At 46.0% G+C, this 18,999-nt stretch overlaps 1 long non-coding RNA gene across 1 annotated transcript in view; it reads left to right on the plus strand.

Moving 5' to 3' along the window:
- E130304I02Rik (RIKEN cDNA E130304I02 gene) overlaps positions 1–18,731 on the plus strand; it is a 35,483-nt gene extending 16,752 nt beyond the window's left edge. Inside the window, exon 3 of the long non-coding RNA NR_033567.1 lies at positions 18,545–18,731. This is a non-coding gene — a long non-coding RNA (RIKEN cDNA E130304I02 gene). The remainder of the gene's footprint in view (positions 1–18,544) is intronic.
- Positions 18,732–18,999: the final 268 nt, after the last annotated feature.

Raw genomic sequence — 18,999 nt, forward strand, 5'->3', positions numbered from 1 at the left:
CCATGTCAAGTGATGCCCCTTTCTCTCCTCCCCGCCCCCATCAGCCCCACCTTCAGGACTGGGAATCTGGAGCAAACTCTGTGAGACCAGCAAAGAGCTCAGGAGCAAATGGGATTTTAAAGTTGTTAGGGCATTTTGGCATTCAGTCCCCCAAGATGAGCAAAGTGTCTTGTCTGGTAATTGCAATTAATGGCCCTGCTATTCAAGCATATCCGTCAATAAATCTCCTCTAATAACCGATTGGGCACAGTCGTTGCCATAGTTATGTCTCTAAATTGAGCCCAGGGTAGTTGGCCACAGCACTGACCTTACTGGGGTCAGGGCTGCTTCCTGACTGTGTGACTCCATATCCCAGGAATTAAAGCCACCCTTCCAAATGGCTGGCTTCCTGCCAGAGGAAAGACAGTCTGAGCTCCTCAGCTCAACTGTCTGGAGATTTCCTGTAAATCTCTTAAATGTGGAATAAAAATCTTTGAAACTCTGGCACACCAGTGATGGCTGTAGAACTGTCCACTCCACTTTGCTACTATACTGGGAATACGGGACAGGGGGACTTCACATCAGATTGGCAATAGCTAATGATAATCACAGCAGATGTCCTGTCTGAGACTTGGCTAACCAATAGTTTCCTTAATCTCCCTTTTCTAGAAAATTCCTTCCTCCTCCCACAGGCACTGCCTCAAGGAGTTCTTTTATCCCCTCAAGTGTCCCTTTTGGCTCTCCCATGGGTGACCTTTCTACAATCCCATAGGTTTGCTGTGCTCAGGGCTCAGTTCGATGAGGATGTAGCCATGGCTTTAGAGTCTGACCCTGCTCCTTTCCACCTCTCTTGACACACCTTATGTCTTTCAGCGAGGCTCGGAATTCTAGAACTGTTTTTCAGAACCAAGTTTGCATCACCTGCGCAGGTGGGAGTAGTTTGAAAAGTGTCCATTGGTACGTTGGGGTTGACAGGTTGGGTGTGGAGGCGAACATGCGTTTGAAGTAGTTTCTTATTTCATGTGCACGTGGAAGTCTTGAAAGGAAAGAGGAAGGAGTAAGGAGAAGGAAGGAGGAAGGAAATGAAGGAGGAAGAGTCAGACAATGAACATTTATTTCCTGTCTTTGGCTGGGTTCGGACTTCCCTTAATCTTCAGAAATTTTCTTTGTTGCTCTCTGAGTTTGCTCTCTCTATCTTCCTGCATTGCTTATCTTAAAATTTATGTCCTAGAGTGATGGCTGGCTGTCAGAAAGTGGCAGAGTAGTCAGGCGGTGTGTCCAGGGCTGCTCAAGCACAGAGCCTCCCCTAGGGTCCAGCAGGCCTGTCGTGGCCCAGTTTCTGCACTACCTTTCTTTCTGGAAGTGTCTCTGATGGGGTGTTCTCGTTTCCTTTCTGTGGCTGTGATAAACACTCTGAACAAGAACAACGCAGGGAAGAGAAATGGTTATTTCAGCATTCGGGTTACAGTCTACCATTCAGTGAAGCTAGAGCAGGAACTCAGCTCTTCTATACATCATTGCCTCCCACCAAGTAACTCATTTCACTAAGGACCACAGAGAATGCTGTGGACCAGGCTGGCCTTGAACTCATAGAGGTCAATCTGCCTCTGCCTCGCAAGTGCTTGGATTAAAGGCGTGTGTCACCGCTGCTCAGCTTAGCTTTCTTATATAGCCCAGAACCACATGGTTAGGGCAGAATGTTGGGCACAGTAGGCCCGAGGTGGATGCCGGGAACCTAACTTAGGTTAGTAATCAAACTGTTGAGCCATCTTTCCAGCCACTAGGTTTCCTCTAACTTTAAATGAGTTAGCTTCAATATGTATGTATGTATGTATGTATGTATGTATGTATGTACATATGAAGACAGTGCCCTTGTAGTTCAGAATGGGGCATCAAATCCCCTGGAGCTGGAGTTACAGGCATTTGTGAGTCACCTGATCTAGGTGCTGGGAACCAAATTTAGGTCCTCTGTAAGAGCAAAACATGCTCTGAACCACTGAGCCGTCTCTCCAGCCTCTGCTTCTAGCTTTCCAAATAACCTTCAAATAACGTAGAGAAGACGACAGGGCTGTTTTAAAAATTGCACTGGCTTGGTGCAGGGCTAGCTCGAATTGTGGCATTTTAAAATTGGTAACAAAAGAGACTCAATCTGTGCATAGGAGAGTTGGGTAGCAGAAATATATGTTCCTGTGAAATGCTGCACACCCGTGGCTTATGAAACTATTCTGATGGGAATGTGGTGGACTTTGTGCTATTACATAATACCAAATGGAATTTTGGCTTCACTGTTAATGATGTGCCATTGAAAGAAGTCAGAGAAGAATGAGATGTTTTAATAAAAGAAGAAAAGGCAAAGGAAATCCAGTCAAGACGTGAAGCCAAGAGCCAGAGATGGTCTCTTCACCCCCTCTCCCTCTTCCTCAGCCCTTCTGCAGCCATCTCCAATACAGTCTCCTCACTAGTTTACTGTGGCCCTGAGTCCATTTGTGAGACTGTGTGTGTTAGTTCCCTTTGCATCACCATGACCAAATTGCCTGTTGGAAACAAGGAAAAAAAAAAAACATATGTTTTGGCTCATGGTTTCAGAGAGTTCTGTTCATGGTTCCTTGGTTCCTTGCACCTGAGAAGAACATCATGGTTGGGAGATCTTGTGGCAGAGAAGAGCTGACATTTGAATCAGGGTTTGCAGGAAGAGGAGAGGCAGGGAAGGGGCAGGGAGGGAGAGGGAGGGGAGAAGAGTGGGGAGGGGGAGAGAGAGAGAGTGGGAGGGGGTAAATATACCTTCCAAGGGTCTGTCCTCCTCCAGTTAGGCTCCACATCTTAAAGTTTTCAGAACCTCCCAAAATAGCACTACCAGCTAGGGACCAAAACTTTAAAACCATGGGAGACATTTCAGAATCCATGCGCAACACTGTGGGTCTCATCGCCTTCTTGCAAGATTGTAGCATTTCATTTCTCCAGCTCCCGGTGCATCCTCCTGGTGCATGCTGGCCGGCGTTGATCGTGGGGAGGATAAGTTCATGGCTATGGCGTCTTAGAGAAGAAGCGGAGCACAGACAACTTTGCAGACTACTTTGAGTTCCAGTAGAGGGCGGATGGCAGATGGGACTCTTAATCTTCATGCCGCTTCTTCACACTCTTTGTACGTCCAGGGTGCACGAATCGTGTACCTGGCAAGCACGGCCATGTACTGGCACTAGGAGCAAGAGGGCTGGCTCTGAGCCTCCTGGTAGAGAAGACGATAGAGGCTCCCTAGAGGCAGGCAGAACACAAGGAATCAGACAAGTTGAAATGCGAACAGACGAGTAGAAGGAAAATGGATGGCAAATCAGAGGAGATGGGAGGCAGGGAGGAGACGGGACGGATGCGGGTGCAGCTGGATCCGACTGAGCACGGGGCTCTCAGAAGATCTCTGCCCCTGGCTGGCAGCCTTTCCTTTCCTGTCCCGTGGTTCTCTCTTCCTTCCTCTCTCCCCACTTCCAAGCCTCCTTTGTCTCTTCACAGTTATTGACTTTCGTGATGAATTGCAATCCAATGCAGTTTTCAAAAGGTTTTATTTTTATTTACACATTTTGAGTCATTAATAAGCATATGCAGTATAAAATTCAAGACAGAAATGGACATACTAACAATGAGGTCTCCCTTATACTTACTACCAGCCCCTCTACAAAGGAATCACTGCTAATGATTTATTGTGTGTTTTTTTTTCCAAAGAGACTCTATGTAAACACATACACCCTGTTTTACATATTACTCCCTGGCCTTATTCAGCCATATGATTTGAGGAATGGTGCCATATTGGTACATACAGAGCTGCTTTGCTGACTGCGAAGGCTGTGCAGAATCCAGTCTTCCAGCTTCGCCTTCCTTTACAAGTCTTGTGCTGAAGGACACAACACTTGTTGGCAACCCCTTGCTGTAGTGAGCTACCCCGTCAGCTGTGCTTTGGGACACGTGACCTTGTGCTGGAGAAACAAATTGCTAGAACAGGGGATTCCTGGTCAGAAGGTATATGCTTTTTAAAATTTGGAGGAAAAATACCGATGCATTTCTTTCATTTCCACTTTGCAAAACCAGTGAGTTTAGTTCCCAACATCCTCGGCAGGTGTTTCACAACCACCTGTGATTTCAGATCGGAGAGGGGGGTGGGGGGGGGGGGGAGGGGGGAATCTGATGCCCCCTTGTGGCTCCTAAGGGCACCTGCACTTGTTGCCCATGCCCACACAGACAAACATAAATAAATCATAAAAATTAACAAAACAAAAATAAAATAGCTCGGGTTTCCATGAGGAATTTAGTGTGCGGTGATTTCTTTGGCTGGTATGAGCGATGCATCAGGAAAATCCAGATGGGGGGTGTCAAATTCATGAGGTCAACAACAGAGAGAGACTGGAGATGAAGAAGGAGCCAAGAACCAATAATACAAGAGAAACACATCAGGGCATGGCTTTTCTTTTTAGAGAAGCCAGTATATCTGGATTAAGCCATGCCAATGTGGTAACTATGCAAAGATTATTGTTCATTTTGCCGTGCTGACGTTTCCCCTGGACTGTGGTCTAATAGCTTCCTTCTCTTCTTGGACCTGGCATCCACAGTGCACTTTGGCATGACTGGGATATCTTTTCACTAGAAATTGCATATAAAACCCACGGTTTCACTGCAAATAAATGTTCAGATTTACCATGACATGACTGTGGGGCAGTATTTCCATCCGTGATGCCCTTGGCTACTTCTGTGTTCGAGTGTGCTCAGGGTGAACTGAGCCATCTCGTTTGCAGTGAGGGACCTTGAGGTGGCAGCACCGCCACATTCAATTCTGCTGCACTCCGAGTTCATTACAAAGTGAAAGGAAAAATCGCTATAAATCAGAATAACACTGATTGTTATAATTTTATTATCAGAGCGTTAAGTCAATAAAACTTAACGAAAACGTCATTTGAATTGTGTACTCGTTTTTACTAGTTGTCCGGCATGTTCTAAAAGCACATCCAAAACAACAAAATGAAGAAATTAGTGATAAATTGTGAGAAAGCTGGGTCTTGTCTTATGCTGCAGTAAAACTAGATTTTCTTTTTGCATTGTAAAATATTCCTTTTGAAGATGTTAACGTACCCATAATGCCTTCCGTCTGCTGGACTGCATTTAGCATCCTATTGTCTGCTTTCGTGTTTTCGTATCATCTGGCCTTTTATCATGTATGGTTGTATATAGGAGGGGCCGGCTCATATATGAAATCCCCTCAGGAAAGAAGGTGTTTTTTTTTTTAAATGAGAAATAAAGAAATGTATTTATGAAAGGAGTCAGAGAAATTTACTGAGAGATGTCTATAATAGAAACACAGAAAGGTAACACCCCCTCCCCCTTAGAAGCATATTCACTACTGGGAGGGGGTTCCCAAGCTATGGAGCAGTTTTATAAAAGGCACGGTGTTAGGTGATACCATACTGCTTACATCAGGCACAATACATGATTACTGTGCACTTTTATCTTGTCAATTGCTGTCAGATTATTACAGTATTGCTGTATAATTACTGAAGATACAAGACACTAAAACGTTTGCCCCCATGTTTCCCCATTTTTCCTCTTTAATTTTAAGAGATAGGTATGCTGACATGTCATTTATGGGATGTTGGAAAGGTAAATTCAGAATGTGTTGTGGGTTTAATCTTTTTTTCACCTTTAATCTTTCTGCAGTGCAGGCTGGCTTTGAACTAACCCCCTGGTACTGAGATTACCGGCATGGACCACTATGCCAAGCTCAATAGGATGTTTTTAGAAGAATTCCAACATAAGGCGCTCTGCTGTGGTGTACAGACATTGGACTAGATTTAGATTGGAAATCAAATGGTTGGGGTTCTGTGGACTCAGAGCCCTTTTTCCCCGAACCCAACCCACTTGTTTGTATACTGTGTTGGGACTGGAGTAAGCATGTAGTGTGTGTGTGTGTGTGTGTGTGTGTGTGTGTGTGTGACTTTCTGAGTTTATGTTATTTCACATGTCATGTATATGCAGGACTCCCAGGAGGCTAGAAGGTCAAACTACTCTAGAATACCCCCACTCACCTCCCCGCCTGGTGTGCCCCACCAGCCTCTCAGATGACTCTAAATCAGATCTGGTTGACAGTGAAGATCGACCACGGCACAACCACGGCACAGAGAAGTTGCCTGCACTGTGACTCAAACCCAGAGTCTGTTATGTTAAAAGTGACATGTGTTTTTGATAACCACCCCTTAGATACATGGTCTTTTCTTTCTGGAGAATTGTCGTAAATAGATGTGTCATAGGTGATCCAAAACAGAATTCAATTAGATGTTCACATTTTATCTGAGTGTCATTGATACAAAGATGGAAATGGTGTAGGGTTAAATGTAAATTGTTAAGAGATGCCTTTTGGTCCCACCATCCAGCACTGCAAATCTCAAACAAGCCGGTTATTAGATAAAATACTTATTCTACTCTTGCAAAGAACTATTGATTTAATTTGGGTGACAGTGTCAATTTGAGGGAGTTGAGTGACTGTGTTGGGAAGTATCTGAGTGAAAATGGTCTACCCAGACAAATTCTTTGAATTGCACTAACAATGGCATGTGTGTATGGACTTCAGAGGTGACCTGTAGCATGGTTGCTGCTTCATGTGCTGAGGGTACACACATGCACATGCAAACTCGAACACATGCACATGGGTACACACTCACACACACAAAGATATATATTGAGAGCAGGTTCCCTAAGATGACAGTTTCTTGTTCCCAGAACACATTCAGAGTGACAGTGAAAGACACATGGGTGTCTAAGCAGAAGCAACAGGGAAAAGGGGCCTCTAAAACATCTAACCCAGAGTCTGCTCATGTTATTTTTAAAAATTATTTTTATGTGTATGGGTGTTTTGCCTAAACGTAAGTCTATGTATTATATGCATGCCTGGTACCCAAGGAGGTCAGAGGAGGGCATTTGGATTCCCTGGAACTGGAGTTACAGATGGTTGTGGGGCACCATGTGGGTGCTGGGAACTGAACCTGGGTCTCTTGGGTCTTCTGCAAGAGCCATCTCTCCAATCCCAACAAATTTACTTTTTAAAGTCATTTTGAATTGTGTGTGTGTGTGTGTGTGTGTGTGTGTGAACATGCCTGAAGAGGCCAGAGAGTTGCATACCCCTGGAGTTGGCATTACAGCTGGTTGTAAGCCATCTGACGTTGGTTCTGGGAATTAAACTTAGATCCTCTGCAAGAGAAGTCGGTGGTCTTCATCTCTGAGCCATATCCCTAGCCTGAGGCCTGATTACCACAGGGGATTTTTGAACACATTGAGGAGGCTGTGGTACTATCAGATGTGGTGCCTAATTGGTGGAGATAGGAGGAAGGGGGGCTTTGAAGGTTGTAGCCTAGCCTACTCCTGCATCCCACTCTTTCCCCTGTGTTACATTGTTTCGTTTAGGTGTTTTGGTCACAGTGATATAAAATAACAAATACAAGACAAAAGAAGATATTCTACAAAAGTTGATGCTATTTGCTCTAGACATTAAGAGACTAGATGCTAAAATTTATTTGAAAATTCCTAGTTCTCCACGCTGCAATGTTTCCACTGTTGTGTGAAAGTACCTTGAAGTTGACAGGAGACAACCCAAGCCCAAGTTCTCAGCACCAAGGAGATTGATTTGCCTCGGAGGGACAGAGGGTAGGGGATAAGAGACAAAGGCAGGAGACAGAGGAGACGGAGAAGTGCAAGGGAATAAAGGCGAGGAAAGGGATGTTTGCCCTGGAGGGACAAAGGGTTGCATCTGGATAGAGGAGAAAGATGTGGTCCATAGGCAAATGGTGGTTTATAAAGAAAAAAGGGGAAACCCTCATGTTAGGAGGAGTTGTTAATTTTGATTGGGGCTTTGATTGTTGGACTTTAAAACTCTCATAGCAGGACCTTGGTGATCAGTCTCAGGAGGAGGAAGTGACCAAATAAGGGAATGGACCTTGGTGGGTAGCTTTAGGAATGTGAGCGAATGGTTTAGCAAGGAAGAGGGTATGGGAGAAAGGGTAAAAGGCACAGCCTGTTGGTGACGCGTTTGCCCTGCTCAGTCCTGCTAGAGCCAGCCACTTTGCAGCTTCTGTGCTCGACTCCCCGGGCGGTGCCTGGAGGACTGACTGCATCGGGAGCAGACACTATTGGGATCAATCGTCAACGTCCAGTCAAATCAAGTGCTCACTCAGCTCTTCCTCCTGTGCACTCCCAGGACTTTCTTGCTCGGGGTCATCTTTCTGGTTTTGGTAGTTGAAAGGGACCATGCAGCTTGTCAGAAAATCAATGGACAGTTGGGCTGCCGGAATTTTGAAACACACACACACACACACACACACACACACACACACACACACACACACACACACACACGGCATGTACATTTAAGCATATAACCCCTCAAACACATGCTCCTTTGAGTGTGGGCATGCTTCTTTTCATGACCTCTGTAAGCTAAGAAAGCCTTTCTCATTCATTATAAGTCAAAGGCATTTGTTGCTATCCCATCCAAGCCCCGGATAACTGTCACTTCAGCTTCATGTGTTGACGGAGAACAGCTTTCATTGTCTGGTATCAGCAGCCTGGGGGGCTGATTAGCCCTGTGAGGTTCTCAATGGAGTGGAAGCCAAGGAAGACTGAGAGGTTTTAGTTCTACAGAGGTCGATCCTCTCTCTGTCTTACCTCCGACCTTGTGGGAAGGGTTTAAAACAGCCACCCCTGCCTCTGCTACTTGGGAGTGAGGGCTTCCAGCCTTCTATACTACACCATCCAATGCTTCCAATGTCAAAGCTAACAAGACCATTTCTTTTCTCTAGGGTCTCCCTTGTGTCTGCCAGTGTAAACTCCAGGCTACCTGGCTCAGGACCTTCCAGGTCATTCTGTGTCTACTTCCCGCTGGCCTTAGGAATGCTGGGATTATAGCGGCATTGTGTCCCTTGTTTGTTTGTTTGTTTTTTGTGGTTTCTGAGGGTCAAATTCAGGTCTTCAGGCTTGTGCAGCAGGCACCTGTCTCCACTGAGTCATCTTGCTGACCCAACGGGACTTTCGTATTTGCCACTAATGCAAATGAGGTTGGACTTTGTGTAAGCCCCCTTTGCTTTGCCTGTGACCAGGCTACGGAGAGAGCTTAAGGCAGGGGTGCTGGTTATTTTGACTCACAGTTCTGAGGGTCCCATTTTCTTAAGCATCATATATATCATGGTGGTGGGGACACTTGTCAGAACAGCTCATCTTACAATGGAGAGGAAGTAGGGGAAGGACACAGGAAAGGACTAGGGGAAGATACAGCCATAAGAACACACCCACACTGACCTACACCTTTAAACTCAGCCCCGCCCCCTACTTCCTCCGCTGGATTATAAGCCCGCACTTGGATAATCTGCTGGTATTGGTCAAAGACCTCATGATCTAATTGTCTCTGGAGATGGCATCATAGTGTCACCCAGAGGCGGGCTTCGTGACTCCCTTGAGGTGTTTGTTACTCCCATTGGGCTGACAATCCCAGTTACCTGTCACAGATGACTTTGTTTCTAGATTTCTACTCATTGGAGCTCACTTGCTCTGGACTAGAGTCTTGCTTCCTGGTTCATACGGTATTTCCAGATGATAGTTTAAACAAAAGGGAGTTCAAATAGAAGCCCATGAGTGGCTGGACAAGGCTTCTCCCAGAAGATGTGAGCTGTTGATGGTATGCAGGACTTGGGATATCTCTGTAGAAGACACTGGTGCAGGTGGCCCCAGAGGTCTCCAAGACAACCCAGTCTCTCACCGTTGCCCTTAGCTACCCACTGCAACTACATGGTAAGACCCTATTGCTGGGCTCAGAGTGTCTAGACAACAATCTGATTGGATTCTTCTCCCCTCACCCCTGTTCCTCCCTCTCGACATCCCTTCCTCTCTCCCTCTGTCCCTCCCCACTTCCCTGCCTCAACTTACGTGATAGCATTTTGACATGTAAACTTAGGCTGGCCTTAAACTTGTGATCCTCCTGCCTCAGCCTCTTGACACACCGTCAGAATTACGGGCGTGCACCACCATGCCCATTTTTGAACCCATTCTCCTTTTCCTTTACCGCTATTACCACCAACGCCATTTTTCTTTTTCTTTTTTTCTTTAAGAAAAGCAAAATATCCTGTAGGATTCTGGCTGCCCACCCAGAAGACTTACCCACCAGGTTAACAGGCTGAAGGGTTTGATTCAAAACAAATTGCCAAGCTGGCACTGAACAGTGTGAAATCCAACTGGCTGGAAACCCTCTCATTAGACAGAGGCCATGCGCACAGCAAACCCAAAGCACTTGGATGAGATTCCTTTGCAGGAGGCAAAGCCCTGCTATTTGCTGCTAGGCAGCCAGTTGCTTCTCACTAATCTGTTTTCAGTTTCTCTTTCTCAACACTCTTGCCTCTTGGAGAAATCTTATTCCTCCCCAGCACCCTCAGTTTGCCTACTCACTTCCAGCACACACGGTGGGGTCTTCACTAAGGGACGCTCTCTTCTCCCTTTGGTTAGCTTCAAGACCCACAGGGGTTGAGTTTGATATTTGGATCCTTAACCCAACAGTTAGGTTAAGACCTTGTTTAACCTTTGCAGATAAGAAATGGGGGCGGGGGTTTTGTTTTGGCAGAGAAAGAGTCCGCCTTTGCTTGAATCTGCATGAAGTGGATGTTTACATTTGTGCTAACATTTCTTTCTAACCTCTGCTTGGCACTTGTTCTGCTGAAGAAGTAGGTTAAAAAAAAAACACAGGCAAACAAAATCTAAAATAGTTCCCATGTTGTAGAGTCAAGTGTTAACCACCCGCTCATATCACATGTGAGTTAGCGCCTCAATTTTCTAAACACAAAAGCAGCAGAATAAACAGAAGTACCTGAGAATGGTTAAAAAAGGGCTGGCTTACTGACTTATTGTCACTCCATGGAGATGAGTATTTTGTCTCTGTGTATGTAGATGTGCCATGTGTGTGCAGTGCCGGAGGAGGCCAGAAGAGGGCGTCAGATCCTCGACAACTGGAGTTTTATAGAGTTTTGAGTTGTCATGTGGGTGCTAGAAACTGAACCTGGATCCTCTGCAAGAGCAGCCAGTGCTCTTAACCTTCAGCTATCCCTCTAGGCCCTAAAATGGGGCTATATTATTAGCCTTGAGACCCGCCACAAATCCCTGAATTCTTCTTTTCCCCTCGTTTGAGATGCTGACTCTCATAGGTGTGTTCCTCATCACCCAGACTGTGGGGGGTGGGGTGGGTGGGGTGGGTAGGAGGGTGGGCTGCCCCAGCCTTGCCAGCATTTCCTGATAATTCAGTTCTGTCCTCATCCTCCTATTTGCAACCTTTTTTTTTTTTTTATTGGTTTTGGTTTGTTTTTGTTTGTTTGTTTGTATGTTTATTTATTTATTTTTGTTGTTGTTGAGACAAGATATCACTGTATAGCCCTGGATGACCTGGAACTCTCTATGTAGATCAGTTTAACCTTGAACTCATAGAGATTTATCTACCTTTGCCTCCTGAGTGCTGGGATTAAAAGAATGAACCATACCATGCCTGCTACCTTTACAACAACAACAAAAAAATTAGTTTTGTCTCATACATATGTGCGCTTGTTCTGGATGTACATAGTACATGTGTGCCTATTGTCTGTAGAGGGAAAAAGAGGGCACTGGATCCCTGGAACTGGAATTAAGAATAACTGTGAGCCACCTGGTGTGGGTGCTTGGAACCTCCAACCCCAGACCTCTGCAAGAGCACAAAGTGCTCTTAGGAGCTAAGTCATCCTTCCGGTCCACACTTGCAGTGTTTTAAAGTCCTGTTATTTGGTATGCTTATAGCACAATTGTCCATCTTCCTAGCTGCAAGTCCCAGAATGGGCTGTTTTGAGTGGGGCAGGGAGTCAGCACCCAGGACAGATGGATGGATGATTGTGAATGTGCTTCACCACCAGCCCCTCCCCACACAAAGCCACACGTGTCCTCTGTCTGTGATATCTTTCTCTACAGCAGGCTCGAGACTTAGTCTCTGCCTCCCCCTCGAAAGCTGTGGCCTCTGCAGCCCTCCCAGCCGCTCTGTACACAGCTTTATTTTTTAGCAGCCTTGGAGTTGTACATCTTGTTGCTCTGTCAGTCTATACAGAGCCATCTCTGATTGTTCCCCAATATCAGAGGCAGAATGCTGTCCAATTTTAATATCTCTCTGCTCGTATGCAGAGATAATCTGTTCCCCATGACAGCGAATCAGAGGAGAGACTCTGCAAAGACACCCGAGGGATCCCAGCCTCCTGGATGCCACTGCAAAGTCACAAGAGGCCTCTGCTGGGAAATTACCGTGTTGATTTCTGGAGGACTGTTTCTGCCTTAATGCTGTGTGTCCCTGTAGCTACAGGAAACAGCAGAGGAAGGGCAAAGAGGGTGGGAAAATGAGCATTGGAGAGCCCCATGCTCCGGAGCAGCTCAATGCAGCCTATGGCTTTACCCCTCGTGGGGGCATCTGGAAACTGGGAGGATGTTTCTTCATCACAGAAGATGATTCAGAATTGTATAAGAAGGATAGTCTCATACCCTTCTGAGTTCATGGTGACACCTTGTTGTGTGACACTATTCCTGGGGAGATGAGAATGTCTATTCCTCCCAAATACAGAATCAATGACAGACCAAAGAGTGGATCAGCTTCACTGGGGGTTACTCACATAGCTGGGAGCTTGGAGCACACTGCACAGCCTGCAGGCAGCTGGGTAGGTTGGAGAGGGATCTAGACTGCAGTCTAGAACTTCTTTCAAGTGGGTCAGCTGGTTTGAGAGTCTCTCCAGTCTTCACTGCTTATGTATGCTTGGGGAAGGAGGTGCTTCTGGTATTTGGTCAGTTTCAGGGACTTCCTGAAGCCTTTGAATTGTTTTCTTCCTGAGCTTAGGGAGTTTACCTGCAGGGTAGAATGTTTTACCCCACCCCTAGAAAATTCTCAGTCTTTTTTTTTTTTTCTTTGTTTGTTTTCGAGACAGGGTTTCTCTGTGTAGCCCTGGCTGTCCTAGAACTCACTCTGTAGACCAGGCTGACCTTGAACTCAGAAATCCACCTGTCTCTGCCTCCCAAGTGCTGGGATCAAAGGCGTGCGCCACCACTGCCCAGCTGAAAGCTTCCTTCCAAGATAGACTGTTTTATCTGAGACAAAATGGTGCACAACACACCTGCTGTCACAGTGTGAAAAGCTTCCACAGGCTCCAGGAAATCAGAAACCACTATCCTTCTGGAAGGACAAACTTCTATGTAAATGGGCTTCCTTCCTTGGACTCCCAGGTCCTGAGATTTTTATGAACTAATGACTAGAAAGAGGAGGTGGGGATTGTTCTGCCAGATAAAATCAAAGCGGGGAATGGCTTCAAGGAACTCGCAGATGGAGAAAACGAAAATAATGAAAATCAATAGTGCATCTGAAGTGATCTTACAGTTCAATCTGAACAATGCTCTGTGCACGGAATAGGCAAGAAAATTCGTCGTATCATCGCAGCGAGCACTTTATGGCAATATGTGGCTGCTCTGCTAACCACCACCACTACCACCTCATATTGCCTTGTGTGGGACATCAAAATACAGTTAGAGCCCTGCGATTGGAAAGGCATGGGCTCTACTGGAAATGAACTTCTCCGGAGCCCCAAGAACACAGCTGCAGGGCCATGGCTGCACACGAGCCTGTCTCCTCTCCTCTGCACTCTTGTGCAATGCACCTGGTTTCTCTGCCTTTATCCTCCTGGGCCTGTGTGTCCTATGTGTGTTTGGCTTACATGACAACTTCGACATTGCTCTCAGACATTCCTAAAGTCCTCACCCACATAACCTAATGATTGCTGTGATGACAAAGGGGTCTGTGACATCAAAAGAAAACCATTCAAGTACAGGGCATGGCAGTGCATGCCTGTGACATCAGCACTTGGGAGACTGTGTGTTCAAGTTTAGCCTGGGCAAAGTAGCAAGTTCAAGATCAGACTGGGCTATATAGTAGGGTCTGGTCTCCGGTTTCCCTCACTCCCCAAAGGGAAAAAACAGAACCAAACATTTAGTCTTATTTCTAATTCCTGGCTCAGAGCCCCCAAATCTTTGGAGTTTTCTGAGCAATAGGATTATCTACAGCCAGTCAGTGGCATCTGATTTTGTGTTAACTCGGTGACTAAGGTTGGGCCTCTAAGGGGCTGGTTATTAGAAAGACCCAGTAATTAGAGGGGTGGAATGTTCTGCCTCACCAACTGACTCCGGGAAAATGAGAAGGTCCTTTTAAAATTCTAAACCCTCTTACTTACAGGAGGTCTGATGATTCCTGTACATGTAATGGGTGTCTGAAGTAGGGGTCTTGTGGGGCCTGACGCCTCTCTGTGCTCAATGGCAGAAATGTGTTGAATCACTGGACACCCAGGTGATATCTGGAGACCAGCTGTGGGAAAGCCATACATACAAGGTCAGGAATATTGTACTAGAGAAAGACTTTCTTCCTCGTCATAGCATAAAGACCTGTAGCTCCGTCTATAGGTGTTTCTAGCTTCTAGTGACACTGCCTGTCACCATATCAGGATGCAAAAATCTTTGTTTTTTCTTTTCTTTCCCTACACCACATGGCTCGGGTATTCCCATGGTCCTATGCACAGAAGAAAGACAGACTCCTCCCGGCAGTATGCCATTCATCAGAGGGAGGCTTGTTCACCTCTATCGCATAACACCCTTCTAGAGTGTCACCTCACCTCACAGGAAGCTTAACAAAGGATTTCCTCTAAGCAGTTTTTATGTTGTGTTTTAAAGATACTGTTTTGCTAAATAATATCTCCCAGGCTAGACCAGATCTCACTACCATCTATCCTACTTTGGCTTCCTGAGAGCTGGGGTTACAGCTGTGTGCTACCAAATCTAGACAGACATTTTTGTTTCACCAGAATGAAGTCTAAAAGGAAATTACTCTTTTCTCTCTTCTACCCTTCCTTTTCTCCAGATGCAGGGGACTGAACCCTGGACCTTGTGCATGCTCAGGAAAGGCTGGCTATACCACTGAGCTCCATACACCTCCTCTTCCATTACGTAGGCTCTCAAGCTGTCTTCCCAGGAGCCTTTAAGTCTCTGCTCTGGGAACCTGTCCGGCTGCCTCTTCTTGGTGTGCTCAGATCCCATCAGACCAGATCTGCAACAACATAAGCCACATCCTCAATGTCTGTGTGACGGGGTGTGTACAGCCCACATTGAGGTGTCAGAGTCCTCTCAGTTCTCCCATACCACAGGGGAAGTTCTGGTCCAATACCTGGCCAGGCAGGTCTAAGTCTCCAGAAGTCTTTGTTTTTGCAGTGGGCTTACATGATATAGTGGGAGTAATTATTTTGGGGGAGCTGCAGAGAGAGGACCAGTCTTCACTTTTTTCACAAGTGGGTGGAGTGGGATAGGGAGAGTCATCTGCTGCTGAAGGTTCATCATGTGGCCATGAATGTGGGCACAAAGATCAGAGGGGTGGAGAGCTGCAGCTCTAGCCATTTGGCTCCAGGGTGCGCCAGTAGCATCCTTTGTGGACTTACCATTGGCTGTCTCCTCTGATGGTGCGCATGGGAGAGGTACACTTAGCAAAGGGATTTGTACTGTTCTTCGTCCAGGCTTCCTCTGTCTTCTGCCCGCACTCTGTGCTTTACCCTCAACTCCAAATACCCTCAACTCTCCTTTCCCATGGTCGGAAGCTTCAATCCTTTACATGGCTCTTACCAGTGTGTGCTTCTGACTTAATGATTTTTTGTTGTTTATTGGGTGTGGTACTGGTTTGAACGTAGGCCCAGTACATGCAGAGGCAAGTGCTCCACCACCAAGCTGCATTCCAGCCCCTGATCTGCTGACCCACTCTGGGCAGGGTGGCCTTGCAAGAGGAGACTGAGTTTTCTTGCTTAGTGGGTTGACTGTTGGCCCCTCCTCTATGTGCCAGGCTTCTGTGGGGCGCAGTATACACATATGCAATACTTTAATCCCCACAACAGACAAAAGATGTGGGGGCTGTTGTCCCCCATTGCTTTTTTTTTTTTTTAAAGATTAGGAACCAGTTGTTAAAGTCCTTTAGATAACACCAAAGAAGCCAGAGGTTAACTTGTATCTACCAGTTGCCAACATTGTGTAGTTTCCATGGAGCTTGGGTGCCTTTATGTTAGAGGGTCCAAGAGACACATTATTATCCCCCCTTTCTTACTTTTGCTCATCTACCTATTGATCTATTATCTATCTACCATCTATCTGCTTGCCTATCTCTCTATAATCTAGCTACCTATCAATGGATCTATCATACCCATCAATTGATCTACCAACCAGTCATCTGTCCATTATTTTGTGTGTATGTGTGTGTGTGTGTGTGTGTGTGTGTGTGTGTATCACAGGATCTCAAAAAAAAAAAAAAAAGCTAACCTTGAACTCACTGTGTAGCCCAGGCTGATCCTGAACTCACTATGCATCCAAGCTAGCTTTGAACTGGAGATCTTCCTGCCTCAGATTCCTTAGTGCTAGAATTAAAAATGCATGCCACTATGCAGAGCAAAGGAATTTTAAAATGTTCCATCTCCCCTCTCTCCATGTTCTTCTAAAGTTGGATTGTTTCTATGTAGCCCAGGCTGGCCTTGAATTTGTGATCTTGCCTTCCAGACCTGGGAGCACCATGTTTGGCTTGGCCTCTTCTTTTTAACATGGATGACACAGATTCTTTGGGACCTGGTTCTTCCAGTGCTGTCCCTTGTTAAGGTTTAACCACACTCAATGGAGAAGGAGTCAGGTATGAAAACACAATTCCTATGGGAGGGGAAGTGCTTGCTTTGGGGTCTTATACACCCAAGCGTCATCTCTTCCCATGCTGCTTCACTGCTTTGTCATAGGTGCTGATCCCAGGACACACCCTCAGGTCCTGGAGTGAATGCTCAGATCCTAGAAAGCAGGCTGAGATCCTGGGATGCATGCTCACGTCCTGGGGTGCAGGCTCAGATCCCGGAGGCATGTAACCCAAGATCCAGGTGATTTTTCATGGTTGCAAGATTCCCAGACATTCACCAAAGCCTTGGTGACTTGATTAGACATCAGATCTCCAGAGAGCCTGTGGGATGAATTGCCTGAAGTAGGCACAACAGAGCCCCAGGGAGACAGTGGCAGTCCTGATTGGTCTGTTCCTTTGCACACTGTCACAGTTTCTGGCAACTTGATACAAACCTAGCTATACCTGGGAAGAGGGAACTTGGATTGAGGAATCGCCCCCATTACATTGGCCTGTGGACACATCTGTACAGGATTTGTTTGTTTGGTTTTGTTAATGATTGATTGTGCTGGTGGGTTTTGGCTATATGAAAAAGGTGGATGACAGAGGCACGGGGAACAAGCCAGTATGCAGGGTTCCTTTATGATCTCTCAGTTCCTGCCTCCAGCTTCCCACCTTGATTCCCTGCCTCCGTTTTCTTTGATAGTGGACTGTAACTGGGAAGTCAAACACTCCCCTTTCTCCCAGGCTTGGGTTTAGGTCAATGTTTATCCCAGGAACAGTGAAGCAAACTGGGACACAGGCCTCGCATCATTTAAAGGTAAAGAGTTGACGGTGAAGACGGACGTGTGACGGCTGTGTGTGTTGGCATGTGTATTTGTGGACGACGTGTGGCTGAAACGTGTGTTGACAATGTTGGAACGGAACAGACTCTGAAGCAACAGCATTGATCTGAGTGTTTGTGCCGCTGAGGCGAGGGAGGAAGTGGCTATTGCTGGGCTTCCAGCCAGTTCTGCTGTCCCGGGTTCACACTCCCCGACAGCCTGTGAAGGCAGCGCTTATGGTAGGGATCACGCGTCTCTGTGCTGGGGCTCAGTCTGTGAGGAATCGGAGGCCTCGATGAGTTGCTGGAGTCCTCCTGGCACATCTCTGAGCTGAGGGATGCTGCCAGATCACTACTTCCCAGACGAATGTGCGAGCGAGCGAGCGCTCGAAGTCAACCCAGAAGATCTTAAAAAAAAAAAAAAAAAAAAAAACCGAGGCAAATCTCGAGGGAATAAGGAAGATGCTTTCTTTGTGAATTATTATTATTTTGCCTTCTGGAAGCTACCAGAAAATTTCCACTTGGACTAAACCTGCTACGGTGCCCTGCTCTGTCTAGTGCACTTTCCTGAGGTATGGGGTTTGTGTGTTGAGATGCTACCAGGGACAGAAGAAGGGGCGAAAGCCCAGAGTACCCACTGGCTGGTGGGCCTTAGGAATGCCATTCATTTATTCTGTTCCAAACCCACCAGGAGCACAATTACCATCACATTAATACCCAGAAAGACCAAGGCTAGTATTTATAGCTCAAAATAAACAGTATAAAATCCCAGCATCTTATGATCTTTAAATGAAACCGAGGCAGATAATTTATGGTCTTAAGTGACTGTGTGAAGATGCAGAACCCAGCGGAGACTCGGGAGGCTGTGGGGTGTTTCTCAGAAACCTTCGGCATCCACTGCAAGTTTATTAAGTGCGGGAACCAGACAGCACGTCTGCCTATCGTGGATATTTGATTATCAGCTTTTTACTTTCCTCCACTTGACCCAATGCAATATTTTCTTACAGAGCTGCGGCACCGGGAGATTCTGACGGGATCCCACAGGGAGAAGCACAATTAAGAATCTCATGCAACAGAGCATCCCTTTGTCCTTGTGATTAGCGCAAGTGAGGCCATTCACCCTGGGCAGAATAGTGCTGATGCAGGTTCTCTGGAGTTTGGCTTTTTATGTGCATAGAACCATATTTGCAGATTAAAAAAAAAAGCCAAACAAACAAACAAACAAAAAAACCCCTTGTCTCCTCACAAGCTGTGGTATTTTATTACCTCAGCAGTATGAACAGTAAGGCATTGACTTTAGGATAACAACGATTGTTTTAGCAGCAATCTGTTCTGGTGGATACTCTTAGAATATTTCATACGTATCAGTTTTTTTTTTATAAATAAAAACCTTTAAGGCTACGTCTACCTAATTCCCAAACATATTCTCATTTCAGTAGAAAAGTTTAAAAGAGAAAAAAAG

The sequence above is a fragment of the Mus musculus genome, chromosome 7 (genome assembly GCF_000001635.26).
Source record: "Mus musculus strain C57BL/6J chromosome 7, GRCm38.p6 C57BL/6J".
Classification (NCBI taxonomy): domain Eukaryota; kingdom Metazoa; phylum Chordata; class Mammalia; order Rodentia; family Muridae; genus Mus; species Mus musculus.